The following is a 21,157-nucleotide window of genomic DNA, read 5'->3' as shown; positions in this document are numbered from 1 at the left end:
CACATATAGGAAAAGGAGCTCGGCCAATGACCCAACAAAGGTGTAAACGCCAATTACATATATAAATGTTACGCTAAGTTAAAAATAAAAAAAATGTTATTTTGGTTTAACTATGAGCTTTCACTGATGTAAACACGTATTTTACTGAGCTTTCCATTGAGGATTGAACACTTTCATATGAATGCTTATGCTCGTATTATCCTTGCAGTTTGCATTAAATATCTGCTTTGTAACGCTGCTTTCATTTTCTATTACAACTAGCATCTTTCTCATTTGGAAAACTTTATAAATGCTTCAATTTTGTATAAGTTTTACATCCTCATTAAATCCATATATCACAAAAAAAAACATACAAAAATTATGGCCAGCGATAAAGTCGCCTACATAAATATTACTATCATTTGGAATTTGCATTCGCTGATCGCCTTACGAAACCACATGCGGCGAATATTAAACGCGATTTTTTTTAATTCGTTTTCTGTCACTTGATTCGAAGTCTCCTGCAAACAATAATTAAAACACCCAACACGTAGCTATGGCATAACGGGCTTCATATAGCTGTGAACTATGCTAATAAAATCAACAGACGTCGTTTGCCCGATAAAGAAAAAAGTGGAATGTTCACAAGCGCAAATACTGGCAAAACGTTAAATCGATTTTATATAAATCTATGCCAAAGCTGATTTAAATTCTTTTATTATGCAAAATGGAAAAAAAATCATAAATTAAACAACCAACCAAAACCGACAAGGAAATCGCGTAAAACCGCAACAGATAAACTCCATCTGAGACGAAAAAAAATCGCATCGACTTTCAGCAAATTTTTATTGTCCACACTGTAATACATGTAGTGTTTTTTATTTGACTTTAAATGCTGTTCTTCAGTTTGTGTATTTTTAAATTTTGTATATAAATTTACGCTAAATGCATAAAACGGTGCTACGAGCTACTGACAATTGGCGACTCATCGGCCGCTCAGCGACATTATTGCACTGCACTGACGCCGCCAAAATATTTTGCTGAATCGAAATAACAGCCGCGAATTTGTGGAACACAAAAAAGCACAAATAAGAAATAACATGACACAGCTTGAAAAATAAAGGTAAGAAAACGTTAGCCATTGGCATTCATCGGCATTCATCGCATTCAAGATTCAACATCAGCACCAGCTACAGCTACAAATAACGTTTTGCCTTTTAACAATATTTTAGGCGTTCTTTGTGATTTTGTGTGTTTCTTTTCCTTTATTTGCAATGTTGTTATTTGGTTTTCCTTTGTTGTGGGCTGTTTTATGCGCAAGCGTACCTTTCTGTGCATGTATTTGTGTTTACGTAGCTGCTTCTTTAGTTGCGCTCTTAATTTATGTCAAAATACTGTAAAAGCGAATGTAGGTATGACCATTGTGAAGTTGAATCAACATAAACCAGCTACTGAAAGCGCCGATAATTCGGCAAACAATCGAAAAGCATGCCCATGTTTTTGTTTTTACAAGAAAGAAGAGAAAATATTTTACAGAAACGGAAATAAATTTTTTCTATGATTCCGATACAATTTTCTTTAGTTTTGTTAGCTGATTGTCTGATTGCAGGCCTTCAAGCAAGCGACGAGACAAATCGGTCCCTTAGAATCCTATTTTAGAGAATCTGTGAAATCTAATTATGCCCTTAGTTAAGTGAAGTTTTGAAACGTGTTTTACTTTCTTTTTTTTGTACCATTTTAAAGTTTTTTATACACAGTGCGGTAAATAACTATAACTGAACCTATTGGCGAGTTTGGAAAATTTATTTTATTTTATTGAATTTAAATTTTGGCCTAATAAAGTACAAGTTTAAAGTAACTCAAAAATCTTATAGATTTTTGACAAGTTTTTGATTTTTTGCTGGATGACTGGTGCATTTTATGTTTTTATAAGCAAGAACACACAAATTCGTCAATAAAAAAATGTCAAAAATTAAAGCGATTTTCGAGTTATTTAAATATTGCACTATATTATAGAAAAATTTAAAGTGCAATAAAACTACAAACTGGGAAAGTCATTTTAAATTGGTTACGTTTTTAATTTTTTTGCAGTTTTTCGCACAGAGCTCCTCTTCCAATTTGTGGAGTTCGTCTTGCAGTTTTCCTAGTAGCGAAGAAATTTTCGATACTACAGTATCTAAATGTTCGATGGTTTTTTATGAGGAGCTGTTTTAACGCAAAAGCAGGCTTCGGTTATGCTATTGCCTGCCGAGGGTCAACCGGTATTAGAAGCAAGTTTTACTATCATTTGATGTTAGAAAAACCTCTCGTGAGTTTTCATGTCTTTAGTAGATTTCGACGCCAGGACCAACTGAATGACACTCATGCATAAAGTTACTCGAATACGTCGGTCACATATATACCCATATTTAAAAGTTACAAGTATTTCAGAAGTACTATACTATTGATGAAGCATTTATAAATGTTTGAGTATGGCGATGTCAGCCTCTTCTTGCATTTTCTAAGTACTCATTCGCAGTTGGCATGAGCTGTATCTAGCCCAACCGGATATTAAATTCAAATGAAGAAAGAGTGTGTCAAAATTTTCAAATAATGTTAAGGTCTACCAGCATTCCTTCTTGAATTATTAGCTCGAATACAAATAGTTTCGGAATGGGGGAGCTAAATTGAATTTGTTGGTGCACATTTTGAGCCGCTTCAAACTTTCATTTTATTGGACTAAAATTTAATAGGTTATAAAACTTCGTACCCAATTTTTTTTAATTCTGATTACAAAATTTTAAATATTGATGAAAATACTTCAAATTTATTACAAATATGATATAAGGCTTGAAACTTGAATCCCTATGATATTTTTTGAGGAATGAACTGCAAAAAATTAATGCCATTAAAAAAATAAAAAAACTAAAGAAAAGTGGTCAAAATTAGTCAAAATGTTGTGGTACTATAATTATTTCGTGGGCTGTAATTGGTCTATAGTAAATTGTATTGGATCTCTAAAACGTCTGGTATTTGCATACAGGTATGCTTTTAAGTATACCGTGTTCCTTATTGGAGTAGCAAAACAATCATTGAACAATAAATTTTTAAACTGCAAGCAGTCAAACATTTCAATTTTCAGTTTTTAATTTAAAATTCCTGTAATTTCGGCAGACCCAAAGCTTAGTGCTGAAAATATTTACAAGTGATGATATTGGTTTCCTCAACAAAAAACTTAATGGAGTCATCATGTCTTAAAGTTGCAACAATTTAAGTGCATAAAATATTTTCTTTTATAAATATCAACTCGTTCTCAGACATCAGGAAAGACCAGTATACAAAATAAAAAAACAAGAAAATATTTAATTGCTTGTAAAAATGTGAATATTGCACCTAAGCCTAATAAATTTCTAAGCACACGTCAAGTTTTAAACATCAGCTTACATTTTTTGAACATTTATATCCTGCTGGGCCATTAAAAGCGTGCCTCTTTCTTGCGTGACTTACAAAAAAAAAAAAAATACAAAAATGCCGTAGATCGGCAAATAAAATTAAATTCGACGTATGATCATAAAAACAACAAAATGTAAGACAAAACTCCAGACCGCGGCAAAGCAAATATATCAAATTCCAAATCTTTAATGAAAGCAGCTCAAAATGATTTTTATTGCTACATTAAATTGTTGAAACAAAATTTTTAAATGCACTTATTTGCTTTTGCTGTATATTTAAGTGCCCATTTACTTTTCAATGCAACACAATTTTTTTCCTACATATTGTTGTTTTATTTTATTTTCGACTGCATATAAAAAATGTATGTCAAGCCCTTCTAAAAAGCATGACCCATACATCTGAGGCTCATTAAAGCTTTGGCGCAGAGCAAAAGGGTGCTATAATAACTCTACAGGCTGCTTTTCTTGTTGTTTGTAGCTTTTATACTTAAGCTGTCAATCAAAATAAGTTTTACTACTAAAGTTGCAGCTTTAAAAGTCAGTTGTAAATGAAGCTTGGTTTGGTTTATATCGATTTTATTAGATAAATGTTTATTTAGAGCGCTTGCGTTCCAAGTTCGCTACTTAAGTCTTCGGCTAAGAGGTGGTGTCGCAGTGCTGGGTATATTGATTATATTAATGTTGAGTAAGAGCGTTGCTGAAGTGCTGATAAAAGCGTTTTTAGGTTGTTTAGTGAAATAACTCTATTCTAACTGAATATGAAACTGCTGATGAAAATATTAAAAAAAAAAAATACGCGACAGAAAAAATTCTCACACACTTACAAATAATTTCATAATGGTGTTAGAGTGACAAATCAAAACTAAATTATTAAAAATTATCTAAAATAAGCTGCCAAGCCTATTTTAGAGATTTCACAATATTCAGCCAAGTCAACAATGTCTGCTTGTGCGTCCAGTCTTCTCCCAACAAACCCATTTAGGCCTTCAGACTGTAGCCACGCCAAAGAAAAAAACCTTACGCGCCAGCATTTAACTACAAGAAAGAATATCGCCCATAGCAGCAAAAGTGTCATCAATAAAGCCAACTTACGATGCAGACCAGTAGCAACAGGCAATCAGTTAGTCAGCCAGTCGTACAGGCAATGAACCAGACAGCCAGTCAACAGCAGCAACGCCATCTTCATCATTTGTGTCAGTTGTACAAAATAATCAAAATCGATCAAATGTTTATCTAAACAGGAAGAATTCAATATCAACGCTACCAGCAACAGGAGAAAAAGAGACGTAGAAGTTCAGGCAGAAATACGCAATATGGTATGTATGGCACAACGTAGAAATGGAAGAAAAAATAATCAAAAAGTAGTGGAAAATAAAATAAAATTAAAAATATAAATCGTCTAGCTTGACATCCTGAAACCGTACAAACCGTCCACTTAAATTGTTTGTTGCTAGGCTACTGTTTTCATCACCAATACACACATACACGCCGCTCTTTGCATTTTTAATCTTTTACTTGCCACAAAAACTTGCGATAAGCTCTGCAAGACAAAAGCCTGTGGCACTCTCCACTTTTGCTGCACTTATGTCTGCATGCGTGTGCTAATGTAGCCTACCCACTTTGGACCTTAAGGCCATAAACCACTACAGTAACTAAAACAGCAACTGCAACAACAATGACGGCACAAGCGACATACGAAAAGTGGACGCTTGTACGAGCACATATACAAGTAGTTAGTGTGGCAAGCAAGCAAATGACGGTAGCAAGCAGTAGCTGTTGCAATAGCAGTAGCACCAGCAACAACTCTAATGAAATTCCATTTAGGGTCTAACATCATGCCACAAAAGGCGGTTTCGCTTTCGCCTGAAATGGTGAATGAATAAAGAATAAAACAAAATCATTTTACTTGCCGTCGCCGCGGCAAACAGAAAAAGTACTAATCGAAAGGTTTTCGCAGTTTGTCGGCGGCCCGTGGTTGTCTGTTGTTATTTGCTTTGTTAGGTACTTTTGCAAAAATTGTTTGTCTTTTTGTTGTTTGGTATGCGCGCTGCTGCTGTAGTTCCTGCCCTTTGGTTTAGGAATTGGTTTGTTATTGTTTTTTTTTTTTGTTTTTGTCATTGTTGTTGCTGTTGTTGTTGTTGTCGCAGGAAAGATTTTGTTCAAGTCAAAAGTTTTTAGTTACCATTTTAATAGTGCTTTAGCAAAAATTTATGTTGCTTCTGTGTTTTTTTTAATTTTTTTGCTTTTGTTGTTTTGTGATTTTTGTATGTTTTCATGCATTTGACTTATGCTTGGCACATGTTTGTTTATATTTGTGCATTATTTATCATAAATTTTTCTTTGAATTTATCACATATCCTGTTTTTGGTCAGCCGTCAGCCATTTGCGCATTGCTCTGTGGATTACGTACGATTGTACTAATTAAAAAAATAAATTAAGAGCTGCTACTTTTATAGAAATAAAAATGCGTGTAAAAGTGTATGTGCATACATAGAAAATAATATCATATTTAATAATAAAAAAATAATTATTTGCGACCAAAGGCATTTCGAAAATGTCCATGACCGTTTTCTTATCTAACCAAAAAGTCAGCTTTACAAGCCGAACTGACTAATTATTACCTTGGCTTTAAGTGCTTCTTTCGTTATCTCCCCTGTTTATCAAAGATAAATTTGCTAAGTCTAAAATTACGGAAAGGCTGGGCAAAAAATTACTACTTTGCTCAACTATTTCCAATGCTGTTAATATAACGGGTGATTTTTTAGCTATTATCTTTTTAAACAGTTGGTTTAAACAGCTGACGCACGTTTCGTGTTTTGTTTCATTGTCAAACATCTTCAGTTTGGTCTATAATTTAACCATGAATCATCTTACAACCGAACAACGCTTGCAAATCATTGAATTTTATTATAAAAATGCGTGTTCTGTTAAGAAAGTTTATCGCGCGCTTCTTCCATTTTATGGTCAGTTTAATCGACCTACTGAACCGGCTATTCGAGCTATTGTGACTACATTTAGTACCAAATTTACATTATTGGACATCAAACCACCAACACGCTTACGTAGAGTGCGAACTGAAGAAAATATGACAGCTGTATCGGCCAGTGTTAATGATGACTATCAATTATCGATTCGTCGCCGATCGGAGCAATTGGGCCTCTGTTACTCAATAACGTGGAAAATTTTGGGAAAGGATTTAGGTGTAAAGCCTTTTAAAATACAGCTGGTGCAAGAATTGGAGCCGAACGACCTACCGCAACGCAGAATATTTGTTGAATGGGCTCTTGGAAAATTGGCCGAAGATCCACTTTTTTATCGAAAAATTGTGTTCAGTGGCGAAGCTCATTTTTGAATCAATGGGTACGTAAATAAGCAGAATTGTCGATTTTGGAGTGAAGATCAGCCAGAAGAAGGGCAAGAGCTACCAATGTTTCCAGAAAAGGTCACAGTTTGGTGCGGTTTATGGGCTGAAGATATCATTGGACCGTATTTCTTCAAAGATGCTGCGAATCGTAACGTAACTGTGAATGATGAGCGCTACCGCGAAATTATATCCAACTTTTTTTTGCCCAAAATGCAAGAGCTTGACTTGCATGACATGTAACAATGGACTTGTTGAGAGGCGAGTTCGGTGAACATTTTATTTCACGTTCGGGACCTGTCAATTGGCCACCCAGATCGTGCGATATAACGCCATTGGATTATTTTTTGTGGGGCTATGCTAAAGCTCATGTCTATTCAGACAAGTCTGCTTGAATTAACGCTTTGGAAGACAACATTAAAGCATTTATATGTGAGATACCGGCCGAAACATTGGAAAGAGTATACCAAAATTGGACTAAGCGGATGGACCATTTGAAGCGCAGTCGCGGTCAACATTTGCATGAAATAATCTTCAAACATTAATTTATATTTGTACTTTCGATTTAAATAAAAATTTCATGCATTTTTCTGAATTTTACGTGTGTTTTTTTGAAAAACTTTCCTATATATATATATAATTGGCGCGTACACCCTTTTTGGGTGTTTGGCCGAGCTCCTCCTCCTATTTGTGGTGTGCCTCTTGATGTTGTTCCACAAATGGGAGGACCTACAGTTTCAAGCCGACTCCGAACGGCAGATATTTTTATGAGAAGCTTTTTCATGGCAGAAACTTTCCTATAGCTCTTAAAAAATCACCATTTAGTTGGTTTTGCTCTCTGTTCCTCCTTATTTGCATAACCCTAATAAGTTTTTACTTTACTTTAAACTTAACTAAAAATTTTGAGGGGTGGATGCATCAATTAACCTCTAAAAATATTGCAGAATTTACGAAGCTTTTGTCATAAAAAGGTGAGTTCTCATGCTGCAGGTTAGCTGAGAAAATTACCATAACATATAATGACAAATGCATTCACACATTTTTTTGATTAATTTTTAATAAAATAATAACCTGATATACTTGGAGATATTGCTCCAATCTGTTTTGTACTAAAGTCAGGTGCTCACGCTTTGTGTCAACTTCAAATGACATTAGAATCGTTCCCATAACAGAAGTGCGCTCAATGATTTGACTTTGCTTGCCAAACGGCATCTGCTGTTATAAAAATGTTATGAATTTCTTCTTTTATATATATAAATTTTATTATAATATATATATAAATTATAATTAATTATTTTAAATTATATAAAATTTTATTTATTTATTTATTACTTATTAGGCCAGTGAATATAATAAATTCTTCTAGGCATATTTGAAAGTTATTAGTTATAAAAAACGAAGCTATCTACAAATAAACTATATGTAATAAATATCCAAAGAATTCAATGGGCCATTTTGTGAACATGAAAAATCTATCTCAATAAATTTAGAAATTTTATTAAATTAAATAAGGTCTCTTGTAATAAGAAGAACTTTCGAGCATAAAGAGTTTTTGAGAAACGAACATTGAAAAAATCTGAAATTCGTAAAGTGGGCCAATATAAAGTACAATGGGCAATAAAACTGTGTACCCGATTTTTTTTAATTGTGATTAAAAAATTTTAAATTTTGATAAATATTCGTCCAAGTTTTCCAACTTTTTTATAAAGTTTGAAGTTTTGATGTTTGTTTTTTAATTCTGATTAAAAAAAAATTTTAAATTTTAATGAAAATTTCGAATTTTTATAGATTTTGTACAAAGTGTGAAAATTAATTCCCTTTAATATAGAATTTAATTATACAAAATTTATGAAAATTTTAATAATAAAAAAATATAACAAAAATAGTACAAACCTGTCAAAATATTCTATATACATTATTTTATTTGCTATATTTTTTCGCCACTCATCGTCATTCACCAATCAGTTAGTTTCCCAGCGTCTGTTTCTTGCCACGCCGCTAAAGAATAATGGCTATACCAAAAAAATGTATACTAGCAATAAATTGAAAGGTTTACAAATTTTATAATCCCTTTTTATTCTTTCACAAAAAGTTAATTAGAAAGTCACCTTTCTATTTGATCAGAGTAATAATAAGTCCATACTTCATGTTTAAATGTTCTGCTTGAACATTCGGTGTCCAATGTCCTATAAAAACGGTGTTTAGTGTGAATGTATATTTTCCATTTAATTTCATATGTCAATAGGAAGGCTATAAAGTCTTGCAAACTTGAAAGCCCTTTCACATGCTGTTTTTTGGATTTAGACAATAAGAAATCGAAGAGTTAAATTGCCTTTTTCCAGTAGTAAAGTTCAGATTGGCTAAAAAACATCATAGAGTTTTTTAGTTTTTATTACTATACAGAGTTATAGAATCTGATTTTCTGATGATAGTAAGTATGAAATGAAATGTTCTGAATTAAGTTTTTAGTACTTGTGATGGATTTCTATTGTACAATGTGGACAGCAGTTTTTTATTTAATTACTAGCATTTCCCAGTGGGCTTCGCACCACCATACATAAAATGTTTGTTTATATCGCAAGAAATTTTTCATATTAAGTTTTCTTTATAGAACTCGTAATGTTTAAACAGTTGAATTAGTTGATTTTTTTCGTTCAACATACTTTCTAAAGATGTCACAATAGCCTTTTCTGTACTTTTTTAAAATTTGATTGTGGTAGTCACCTATATACAGGTAAGGTGAAGGAGCCGATAAAAACTTGTAATTAAACTTTGATTCTTTAATTTCCATTTCAATTTTTTACGCTAAATAAATTATGCTAAAATAAATAAAGTTAAAAATGTTTTTCCAGTTCCTTGAATGCTCCAGTTTTTATTATATTTTCGTCCAAAATTAATATTAATATTACTAACAAATCTTTGAATATGATCAGTAACTGGAGAGTCTCGGATGAGGACTCAATGTCTAACCACAAACACATACTCTTTGACCTAAATGGGGTGGTAAAGTTCTCTACATTTTACAGAAGCCCAAAAACAGCAAACTGGAAAAGATACAATGAATGTCTTTCAGCTAAGCTTAATAACAGCGTAAGCAAAATAACATCAACAGAGGAACTAGAAGAGGCAGTAACAGAAATGACAGACTCAATCTTGGCCTCACATCAAGCCTGTTGTCCACTAAAAATGAAATCCTCCACGAAGAGGGTTCCCTGGTGGAACAACGAACTTGACAAACTTCGGAAAGCAACGAGAAAACTATTCAACACTGCAAAGAAAACAAACAAATGGGACGAATATAGGAAATCCCTAACTAACTATAACAAAGAACTAAGGAAATCCAAATGAAACTCTTGGAAAAACTTCTGCGAGGATCTAAAAGATTCTCCAGCAACAGCTAGAATCCAAAAATCACTTTCCAAAGGTGACTCAAGTCCCATAGGCACACTAAAAGGTCCAAACGGAACTATTACCAACACATTCTTAGAAACACTAGAGCTCTTTCTAAAGACTCACTTCCCAGATTGTAAAAGTCATGACCCATCAATCGACAATAGTCTAGACATGGTAACTCACCATCAACGGAGATCTACGGTCTCATTTGTCAATAAAATCATAAATTTCGAAAGGGTAGGAATGGAATATTCCCAGCACTTCTATCCAAAGGCACTGAGGAACTGATCCGAGTCATGGTGAAAATCTTCAGAGCTAGTCTAATATTGGAATACATTCCAAAGATATGGAGGAAAGTGAAGGTAATATTTATTCCTAAGGGAGGTAACAAACCCCCTGATTCTCCAAAATCTTACAGACCAATCAGTCTATCGTCGTTCATGTTAAAGACAATGGAAAAACTACTCGAATACCATCTAAGAGAAGAAGTAATCTTCAAAAAACCCCTCCATAAGCTGCAATTTGCTTACCAAAAAGGGAAATCCACAGTCACAGCACTGCACACACTCGTTGTCAATATAGAAAAGGCCCTAAATCAACAAGAAATAGCCCTATGTTCCTTTATGGGCATAGAGGGAGCCTTCGACAACGCAAATTACAAATCCATGGAAACAGCACTCGAAAAAAGAGGTGCAAACCCAATATTAACACACTGGATAAGCCAAATGCTTAATCAGAGGATTATTAAAGCCTCGTTAGGCCAAGCTGAACTTAATGTCACAACAGTAAAGGGATGTCCGCAAGGAGGAGTTCTTTCTCCACTGCTATGGTCCCTACTAGTTGATGACTTGGTGCAGCACCTAAACAATAAGGGATTTATAACCATTGGTTATGCAGATGACATATCTGTTATAATAAAAGGCAACCATGAAAGGACACTAACAGACTTAATGCAAAATGCCTTGAGTGCAACATGGGAATGGTGCAAAAAGGAGGGGCTGTCGATCAACCCTAACAAAACCACAATAATCCCCTTTACAAGAAAAAGAAAGCTAGAGTTTCCTGCATTGAAAATAATTGAAACAGTGATAGAATTAAAGGAAGAGGTCAAATATCTAGGTTTAACCTTAGATAAAAAACTCACTTGGGAATCACATATAAATAATATAACAAAAAAAGCCACGAAATCCTTGTGGACAACCAAACAATTACTAGGGAGATCCTGGGGCCTCAGCCCTAGTATGGCCCTCTGGATATACACCCAAATGGTTAGACCAATCATACTGTACGGGGCACTAGTATGGTGGAGCAAATCTATCCAACAAACAGCGATAAGCAAACTGGGAAAAGTACAAAGGTTTGCTTGCTTATGCATCACAGGGGCTATGAGAACTACCCCGACAGCTGGCATGGAAGCACTCCTTAATCTCCCACCACTTCATATAGGAATCTAAGAGGAAGCAGCTACGCAAGCACTCATGCTACACATGAAAGTAAATTTCAAATTGGGCAACCTCACCGGTCACCTAAATATCCTAAATAAAATCAATAACACCATAAGCATGGCTCAAGTTTCAGACCACATTGACCCAACCCTCCCTTTCACAAAAGGATACACAGTTACCTTTCCTGAGAGGATCGAGTGGAAAACAAACCCGAAATGGATGAATGATGATTCACAAAAATGGTACACTGATGGATCAAAAACACCTTATGGTGTACGAGCAGGTGTAGTGGGGCCCAGAATCCCCAAATCATACACTCTCACCAGGGACACCACTATCTTCCAAGCGGAACTATATGCAATAATGGAAGCAGTAAACATCATGCAACGCAGAAACCACAAGAGAGTAAGGATTAAAATACTCTCGGACAGCCAATCAGTCCTAAAAGCTTTAGATAGCTATACATACAACTCAAAAACCCTCTTAGAATGCCACAAGGCACTCAATAATCTGGCATCCAAAAACAATGTCTCATTAATTTGGGTACCGGGACATGAGGGATATGACGGCAACGAAAAGGCAGACTTTCAAGCCAAAAAAGGGGCAGATGTAAACTTCATCGGGCCTATTCCTATGTTCGGATTCAACAAAAACAACCTAAAGCAAAAAGTAAAATACTGGGCCAAAACTCTATTAAATCAGCATTGGAACAACGTAGAAGGTCTTAGACACTCCAAAAAGTTCCTAAGTTTCAACGCTAAAAGAGCCAACATGGCCCTCACGTTAAACAAAAAGAGCATTCGCACTCTCACAGGCGCCCTCACGGGTCACTTCACCTGCAACAAACACTTACATAAATTAGGCATAACTAACACCAGCACCTGCAGATTCTGCTGCGAAGGTGAGGAGTCTATGGAACGTCTCATTATCGAATGTCCGGGGTTGACGCATAGAAGGAAAAAGTTTTTAAACAAGTTCATGCTTACAGATGAAGACCTTCAATCACTCCCTCAGAAGGAGCTGGTACAATTCATAAGCATACTTAACAGTCAATAGACAGCATAGGGTGCACAATACATCAATATGGTCGCAGTGCTAAAGGGCCACACCTTAACCCTTTACAACCATTAACCATTAACCATTAATATTAACATAATACACTTACAACCACAACAGTACAACAGAAACGCTCATAAGCGGCTGTGTATTTGTTGTTGTTTTTCCCATACAGGCATTTCGTATGAGAGGAAACCATTACTCACCTAAAATGTCATAACTCAGGAACGGCTGCGCCGATTTCAATCAAACTTCACACAAATCACCTCCTCAAAGATAGAAAAGAACTCTAAAATTTTTGTGTCAATCGGTTTGGCGGTTCTTGAGTTATAAGATTACCAAGGAAATGTAACTTCTTTTTATATACATATATAGATTTCACTTTTTGTAATTATGAAAATAATCTCAAAATCTATTATCTTTAAGTAAGAAAGAAAAGATATTCATAAAAAATTATTATAGTGGAAAATGGTTAACGCGGCCTTGAATTGAAAGCTGCTTATAAGCAGCACGGCAGGCAACGTATTAATCCATTCGGAAAAGGTTCCACATATACCTTTTTTTGTATATATGTACGCTCAACTAATTTTTGCATTGCATTTTTTCACATGATTTAAGATAACCAATTCAGGTTTTTACACAAAATTTTCTTTCTTGCATGAATTTCAAAAAACAAAAAAAAAAAAATCATACCATACAATAAGACTGGTACGAGTAGAAATGGCATATCAACCCGACGACCTTCCTGAAAATCATCCTTTAGCAAATTGGGACCTCGATTTAAGTCATGGTGGCTTGAAATGAAAATTTATTATCGATAGTCAAAGTAAGTTGACCGTCACATTTTTGCCGATAATTCAGGTGGAAAGGCATAGAAAATTTAATTCAAAAATATTCTCGATTTAAGTCCAATTTTCGACCGAAACGAAATCTTCAGGTATATGTAAATAACAAAAAAAGTCGCTCGTATGAGAAAACGTCCTGAGAGGATTACCAATAAAAATATCAAACTTTATGATTATAATGTCAGATTTTACTTATCACTCATTGATATTATCATATCTCACAACTTAAGTGGCAACCTTCGTAAGAACAACTTTTTTACTGAAAGACCGAAAAGTCACGTTCTATTGTGTGTCAAAGTCAATTCGAAGTGTCATGAAAATACCAAAAAGTTTGCCAAATATCTGCATATGTATGTGAACAAATAACAAGAATGTGTTTAAAACTAAATGGCAATGAATGCTTCTCTGCCGTTTAAAAAGTTGGTCAGCAAGAATAAATATTAGTCAAGCTGCGACACACTTGCTGCAAAACATACCTACCTATGCACACGACCACGCGATGATGGCATTGTGTGGAAGGCAATAAAAAATGTGCGTTACTGGATGAGCGAAATGTATGCAGCTAAAACAAAGGCCGCTGGTAGCAAAACCAATAATGTGACAGTAAATATGAGCAGCATCATGAGCCACGGCTGTAAAAACAGGCCGCTTACAAGAATAGCAGCAGTCATGATGGGCTGATGGATCGTTGGATGAGAAGCGCAAACGTTTTGTAAAGAAAATATTCAGTTGAAAAACATGGATAATCATAATAATTTAAAATGACTAGACAAAATTATTGGTTAAATGCAAACAAAGGGCGGCATAAACGATCAGTGAAATGGCGAAAAATTCAAAGATGCACACCTAAGCACACCGAGCTGCTGTTTGAGAATTCGCGCGCGCATGTGTGAAACAGAGAGAGCTTGGCAGATTCAACAACTGTGACTATGTTTGTATGTATATGGTCTATTGTAGGCATTCTGAGCTCGTGTGCTCGTTATGCGCCAAGCATGATGCGTCAAGATGAGGAATGATAATTATGATTTCAATAAATATTTCTTTCTATATGCACGCAACACGTATCAAAGCGTTTATCGAGTGGCAAGTGAAAGAAGAATTTTGATGAAAAATTTCAGCTTATTATAAATGAAAAAAAAAAAGTTTAATTACGGTAGCAACACTGAAGTGCCGAAAAAAACTACTGGAATATTTATCTGAATGCTTTGTGTAGTCATGCTTCCTTATTTGGCGGTAACTGCAGCATTTCTCTACGTGCCACAAACGCGTAACTGGTAATCACAACATACAATACAATTTAAATGGAAAGTAAAGAAATATAATGTGTTGCATGCCACCACACAAAAAATAGGTAGTGTGATAAAACGCATACTGTGCTCAAGCGCAAGCGAGCATAAATACTCGTAAATTGTTAATTAAATTGCTGTGAATTCACGCGCTAAATATACATTTTTTTTAATAATAATAAAAAAATAACAACTATTAGCGCGATGAACATAAACAGGGCACATTTTCAAAGAAAAACCAAATTCAATACTAAAATATTTTTTATGAAATAAATAAAAAAATCAATACCAAAATAACTTTTTATTAAATAAATAAATAAAAAAATAAATAAAAAAAATTCAGTACCTAAAAACTTTTTGTTTGTTTTACTAAAATATTGTTTTTTTATATCATTAGTAATGCATTTTTCGGGCTAAAATACTTTCACCAAAAAGATTTTCTTTTATAAAATATAAATAAACAAACAACTTCAATACTAAAACAATTATTTTTTTTTTTTGCATTTTTAAAGCCTAGTACGCTTTCATCAAAAGCAGACTTTTTTATAATTTTATTGTAATGCGCACACCCTAGTGCTTAGAAGGCTTCTACAAAAAAAGAAAACAAAATTGAAGAAGATAAAAATATTTATTTTCACAGCTCGTCGTTATTTAATCTGCTTTTCATCTAAATGTTTTTTCATAACAATATTTATAAGCCAACACATGCGTTGAACTCAAATAAATCACCCTCGCGCTGCGCATACGCGCTTGTGTCTAGTCGAGTCGCGTCGAGTCTCTTGATATTGTCTACAGCATTGACGTATTTATTGAAATTATAACAATAGCCTCACGTAGAATTTGGCCAAGTAAACGGCATACGAGTTTTATATTATTATGATTGTTGTTGTTTTTTTCATTGCCTATTTGTTTAGTTATGACGTTTTGAACTGGCTAAAATAACACTTGGATATTGAAGAGTTCAGCTGAGTTCGTTGTATATAAAAGTCGTTTGCTTTTCACTTTGTTATGCCATCGCCTGCGCTCTGTCAATTTATGCGCACATTAAATGTTGCATACAATTATTGTTCCTTTTTTGTTTGGTTTTTTTATCTGATAAAATCTTACATATGTATGTGGTTTCTTTCTTATTGTATTTATTATGGTGCTTGGATAATAGCGGTTTTGTTGATAATAATGACAGTTCAAAGACAAATTAACTCTAACTCTCAGTTTAAGATTTTGTATAAAAGTTAAAAATACTCAACCAGTCTGCATTTTCTCGATATAGAAAAAATATCGAGCATTCGTTATATGGAAGAAAATGCGTACCACCACCAATAAAAAATGTTTCAAAAACTCAACGCCAATTTTGAGCCACTTAAAACTTGTGTACAACTGCATAACCAGCATTTTTGTAAAAATCCTAGCTATAAAATTTTAAATTCTGAGGAAATTTGTGGACATTTTAAAATTTTTGTACAAAGTTTGAAACTCGTTTTTTGTTATAATAAATTTTTTTAATAAAAAGGTATGAGCAAATTAGTTCAGGACATTCATTCAAAGACTTTGTTCTGAATTTTCAATGTTCATTTCTATTTTTTTCATTTAGGCCTATTGATGTTCACCCCTGTTTTCGACCCATCACTAAACGATATCTGTATAACTTCATATAACTTTTGAAATTGGTAATAGTCCATTTTTATACTTGGCAACTCTACCTGACTCTCTCATTCTTCAATATACATATCTATTAGCGAAATAAAGTGTCCAAGGAATAAAGCACATGACCGTCTCGTTTAAGCAAATTTAATTGTGTGAAAAATGTAATATTTTCCTATGACAATATACAACCGGAATACTCTTAAAGCAGCTAAGTAGTTTTGTAGTTCAATTGTAATGCAGAAAACTGAGTGATTACGTTCTAACAATATTCGATTCAGTGTCGCTATGATTGCGTTTTGAAAAATATACGAGTGGAGTTTATAACTGGGATTATTTGAAAAATACTTTGAGATTATTTTTGCTTACTGGCAATCAACAATTATTTAGATTAATTCGCAGATTGCAGATCGCAAACCCCAATGCTCCTGCTCAATGTGCCCTGCTGTCTTCCCGATTATATCACTTAACATTTGGGTAGAGAGGTTTTCCACTCAAACATTCTTTTAACTTTTTAATTTCAATTTATTGCTATATAATTTGTTTCTTCTTCTTCTTAATTGGCACGATAACCGCTTACGCGATTTTGGCCGAGTTTATCAAAGAGCGCCAGCTGTTTCTTTCTCATGCTAACCGCCGCCAATTGGACACACCAAGTGAAGCCAAGTCCTTCTTCACCTGATCCTTCCAACGCAGAGGATGCCTTCCTGTTCCTCTGCTACCCCCAGTTGGTATCCCATCGAATAGTTTCAAAGCCGGAGCGTTTGTATCCATTCGGACGACATGACCCAGCAAAAGTATAATTTTTTTAGGTACCTTTTTTATTATAGTTGCTTAATTCACGCTGCGGGCTTTTGTCTTAATGGCCATATTAGTCTTTGCCTATCATTCAAATCCGCAGCACACATAATTAATCGCTTAATAATTTATTTCAATAAGTCCCGCCGCACGTTCTAAAGCTTTGTTTCAATTTGCAAAGACTTTGAATATAATTCTTTATTCTTATTTCGTTTTTGTTTTGCTTTTGCAAACTATAAAGATCCCAGCAGCTATAAAATATGCAAATTACAAAATATTACATCAGCATAATTTTTTTAAGACTCTGTGTTTTGTTTGACTTTTTCCTTTCAATGCCTCGCGGTAGCTAATAAATGTTGGTGAACTGTCAATAAGTTGCATAGCGCATTTAAAATTATTCACAACTATTCAAAAATAAATGGTTTACAGTTTTGGAAATTTTTGTCTTATTGTTTTCGAATGTTCACACTTAGAGTTTATAAAATAAAACGCGAACGGTTATGTTTTGTTATATCGAATGCTATTGAACGGTTTTCAATGTCTGCGTAGAAAAAGGTTTTGTGTATTAAAAATTAATAAGCGAAAGGTAAAGTATTAGTAAGCGCTGAAGAATAAAAAAATGTGTGGTTATTGTTTAAATTTTCCTTTGTAAACTAAGAAAGGGTTTGAAAAGTTAAAGTCTACCACTGTTCAAATTGGCTTCATGAATTGAAGCAAATCTCCAATAAATGGAAATTGCATTGAAAATTAAAAGTTAAGAAAAAATAATATATGGATCAATAAATTAAGAGAAACTTCTACTTACACCTGAATAATTCGATAATCATATATTATAGTATAATCAAAATCCTCTCAGCTTAATAAACCCATAGGGTTTGACGAACGAGAAATGTTGTGTATTAATTTAGTTACGACGACTTTTATGATTAAATAAGACTTCTGAAAAAGAGGGCAAAACAATTCTTACGTAAGAGAATGCTCTAGTACGGTTAGGTAAGATTGTAGCGGTAACTCATCCATGGCTAAACGGAACGCTGTAAAAACGTTCGCGGCTATAGTCCTGAGCAGGCTCAACCACATAGGAGAGAAAGCCCCACTAGGAGAAGAAAGCCCAGAAATGACAGCAGCAGGTGCAACATCAGCAGCAACAATAACGCCATAAGCAGAAGAAGCAGCTTGGCAGTGCAGATGAACTGTTTCAGATAGGCCGAGGATAGATATAGAGGATTGTATTAAACAGAAGACAATGCGCTCGTTTGTAAGTATCGGACTATTGCACATTTTCCGGTATTTTATTTCCCCCGCAACCAGGAATGCAGTGGCAGGAGTGAATACTATCGATAGCGCAAAATCTCCATACGCACACAGGAGTGGAACCTGGTCGGAGGAACCTGTTGCGTCAGTAGACTTGAACGCGGCTCCACCTTGAAGAAATGCTAACGCGGTTCCCGGGTGAAAATCAACCGAGAAGGAGGAATGTTATAGTGTTAGTGGAAGCACACCTCATATACCACTGGTATAACGGCACCTTTGATAATGTTTCTGGCATTTTGATTCACAACAAAATAACCAGTGTGAACTTTTAAATGATTTGAGAAGATCACTAATTTTCACAATACTGAGATCTTCCAACTCAAAAAATGGTGAAAGTACGTGTGGATAAAACAGGTCAATGGCACAGAAGGTGTGAAATCGTCTCTTCCTCATTTAGACAGCTTTTGCAGATGCCATTTGTCATGCTTTAGTTGAGTTCTACATATGTTCGTTTCAAGGCCAGTCGGATCATTTTAGTTCATCGGGATAGCTTACAACTAAAATGATCCCACTGGCCCGATGAACTGAAATGATTCGGATTTATGTACAGGCACACTACGTTAAATAACTGTAGGACAGGAACTTATTGATAAATTTTCTCAAATTTATTTGTTCTCTATTTAAGTTTTTTTATGAAAATAAGATTAATTCGGGCACGAAAACCATGTAACACCACCTTAAAACTTTATGTAAAAAGCAAAAAATTCAAAAACTGTTTATTAAAATTTAAAATTCTTGTTCAGAATTAAAAAAAAAAGATATCTGGGTACACAGTTTCATAGCCAATGGAATTGTACTGTTGCGTGTTTTCTTCTGTAGCACCGCGATATAAAATCGATTGTAGGGAAAAACGTGTCGCTAAAATCTAAGATTATTTTATAATCTCTGATTTCGGGAGAGAAATTTTGTATAGGTAATGTCGCTACTTAATTACGGATTATTATTAATCTTTTAATAAGCGTATTAACGCAAACGGGATGCTTGGTAATGCTGTTAATTTTAATGAATAATACAAATATGTGCTTTATTGACCAATTCCTGGTCATTTGATTTTTACTGTGACCTACTTTCGATTGACCAGCTTTGAATGAAAATTAATCTACTATATACATATGTACGCAGGTATATGGTGCATTTGATTTGGTTAATCCCCACTTCAATTGCAAAACAATAAACAGTGAATAGGTCATGGTGGGATGGAAAAGTTATTGTTTATTGGGTTCATTTTCTGGATTTTTACTTACTAACTGTGGAAAACCAAGTTGGTCGCAGATTATTCAATTATGGCTATGCACAATGGATTTTTTCCAATACAATACAAATTAACCGAAAAAGGTCACTGCAATATTAATACAGTTACACTTATATTTTTTTTAAACACAAATACCTGTATTTTTGTCAACTTAAACTTTTGCCTACCTTTCTGCATTAAGAGCATTTCCACAAGACACTAAAACTCATAAAGTCTATGAAGCTTGAGTTCACATCGATTTGGTTGCTATTGAGTTCTCCATTTTTTTTTTTAATTCTTTATACTCGTACAGAAATATACGTAAATTCATATGCAAAGCGCTTCAATTAATATTTTATGCTTAGTTTTGGTAAGCGGCAATTACAAACTGTACATAAATGCAAGGAAAGAAACAACAAAAAAATATCATACATGTATACACAGAGGTATGTATTAGTATAAATGTATGCATATGGACTTCTAGCCGTTCAACAGCACATTTGTTCTTTGCTGTTGGCACACGTACGAGATATGTAATTGAATTCGAAATTTGTTTCTCATCGAAGTCGGCGATTCGAAGAGACTGAAATTAATAACATAACAAACATATTTACAGCATTTTTATATGAAATTACATACATATTAACAACAACATTTTCGCCTTTGAATGTGTGGTAGTGCGCATGCTCATAACTGGTATGCAAAATAATCAGGTGTGCAAGAAGTCAGCAGCCGGCAAACAATATACAATTAACATGTCAGTGGCAGACAACAGAAATCACAGCACTAGAAAATAACATATAAATGCAAAGAAGCATAGCAATAAAAACCACTTACAAAGCAATCGCTCAGTTGCAACAACAGCGAAACATCAAGTAAAATCAAAAATAATTGGCAGACAAGCACTTTAATGCCAATCATTACAAACAAAAAAGCAACAACAAATCGAACATTTTTAATAACTATAAGTAGAAGGGAAAAGCATATGTATCTCCGTACATTAGGATGCAGCACAATCCATACCAAAAACAAACAAAACAACAGTAATGTTCTTCATCGTAATTATAATATTTGTTATATTTTATGTCTAGTGCCAAAATATTTTTGAAAAATATTAAGATTCACGCGAGTTGAGCCGATTTTTATACAGACCTTTTACAGCATACATTTTTCTATCACTTGGGGCGATTTGTGTGAAAAACTATAAAAAAAATCGAATTTAATTTATAAAAACTTAAATTTTTTGAGGTATTTTCAAATCGGCTTAGCTATCGTAAATCTTAATATTTTTATTTTTAGGGGAAGTCTTTAAATATAATAAATTTCATAATATAATTCTCTTGAAAAAATTTCAACTTTTTTGGTGAGGCATCCTAA

General features: G+C 34.1%; 1 protein-coding gene across 4 annotated transcripts in view; it reads left to right on the top strand.

The window, feature by feature from the left end:
• The window catches only part of LOC129243502 (serine-rich adhesin for platelets), a 131,612-nt gene that overhangs the window by 56,603 nt on the left and 53,852 nt on the right, over window positions 1-21,157 (top strand). The window contains exon 1 of one of the 4 annotated variants that reach the window (XM_054880562.1): window positions 13,408-13,491. The exons of the other annotated variants lie outside the window; for them this stretch is intronic. The gene's annotated coding sequence lies outside the window, so the exon portion shown is untranslated. Of the gene's footprint in view, window positions 1-13,407; window positions 13,492-21,157 lie in introns of those variants that run through there. 4 annotated transcript variants of the gene reach the window in all.

Source organism: Anastrepha obliqua, chromosome 4, assembly GCF_027943255.1.
Source record: "Anastrepha obliqua isolate idAnaObli1 chromosome 4, idAnaObli1_1.0, whole genome shotgun sequence".
NCBI classification, from domain to species: domain Eukaryota; kingdom Metazoa; phylum Arthropoda; class Insecta; order Diptera; family Tephritidae; genus Anastrepha; species Anastrepha obliqua.
Note: the sequence above shows the minus strand (reverse complement) of the source record. Positions and strands in the feature narration are given on the sequence as shown.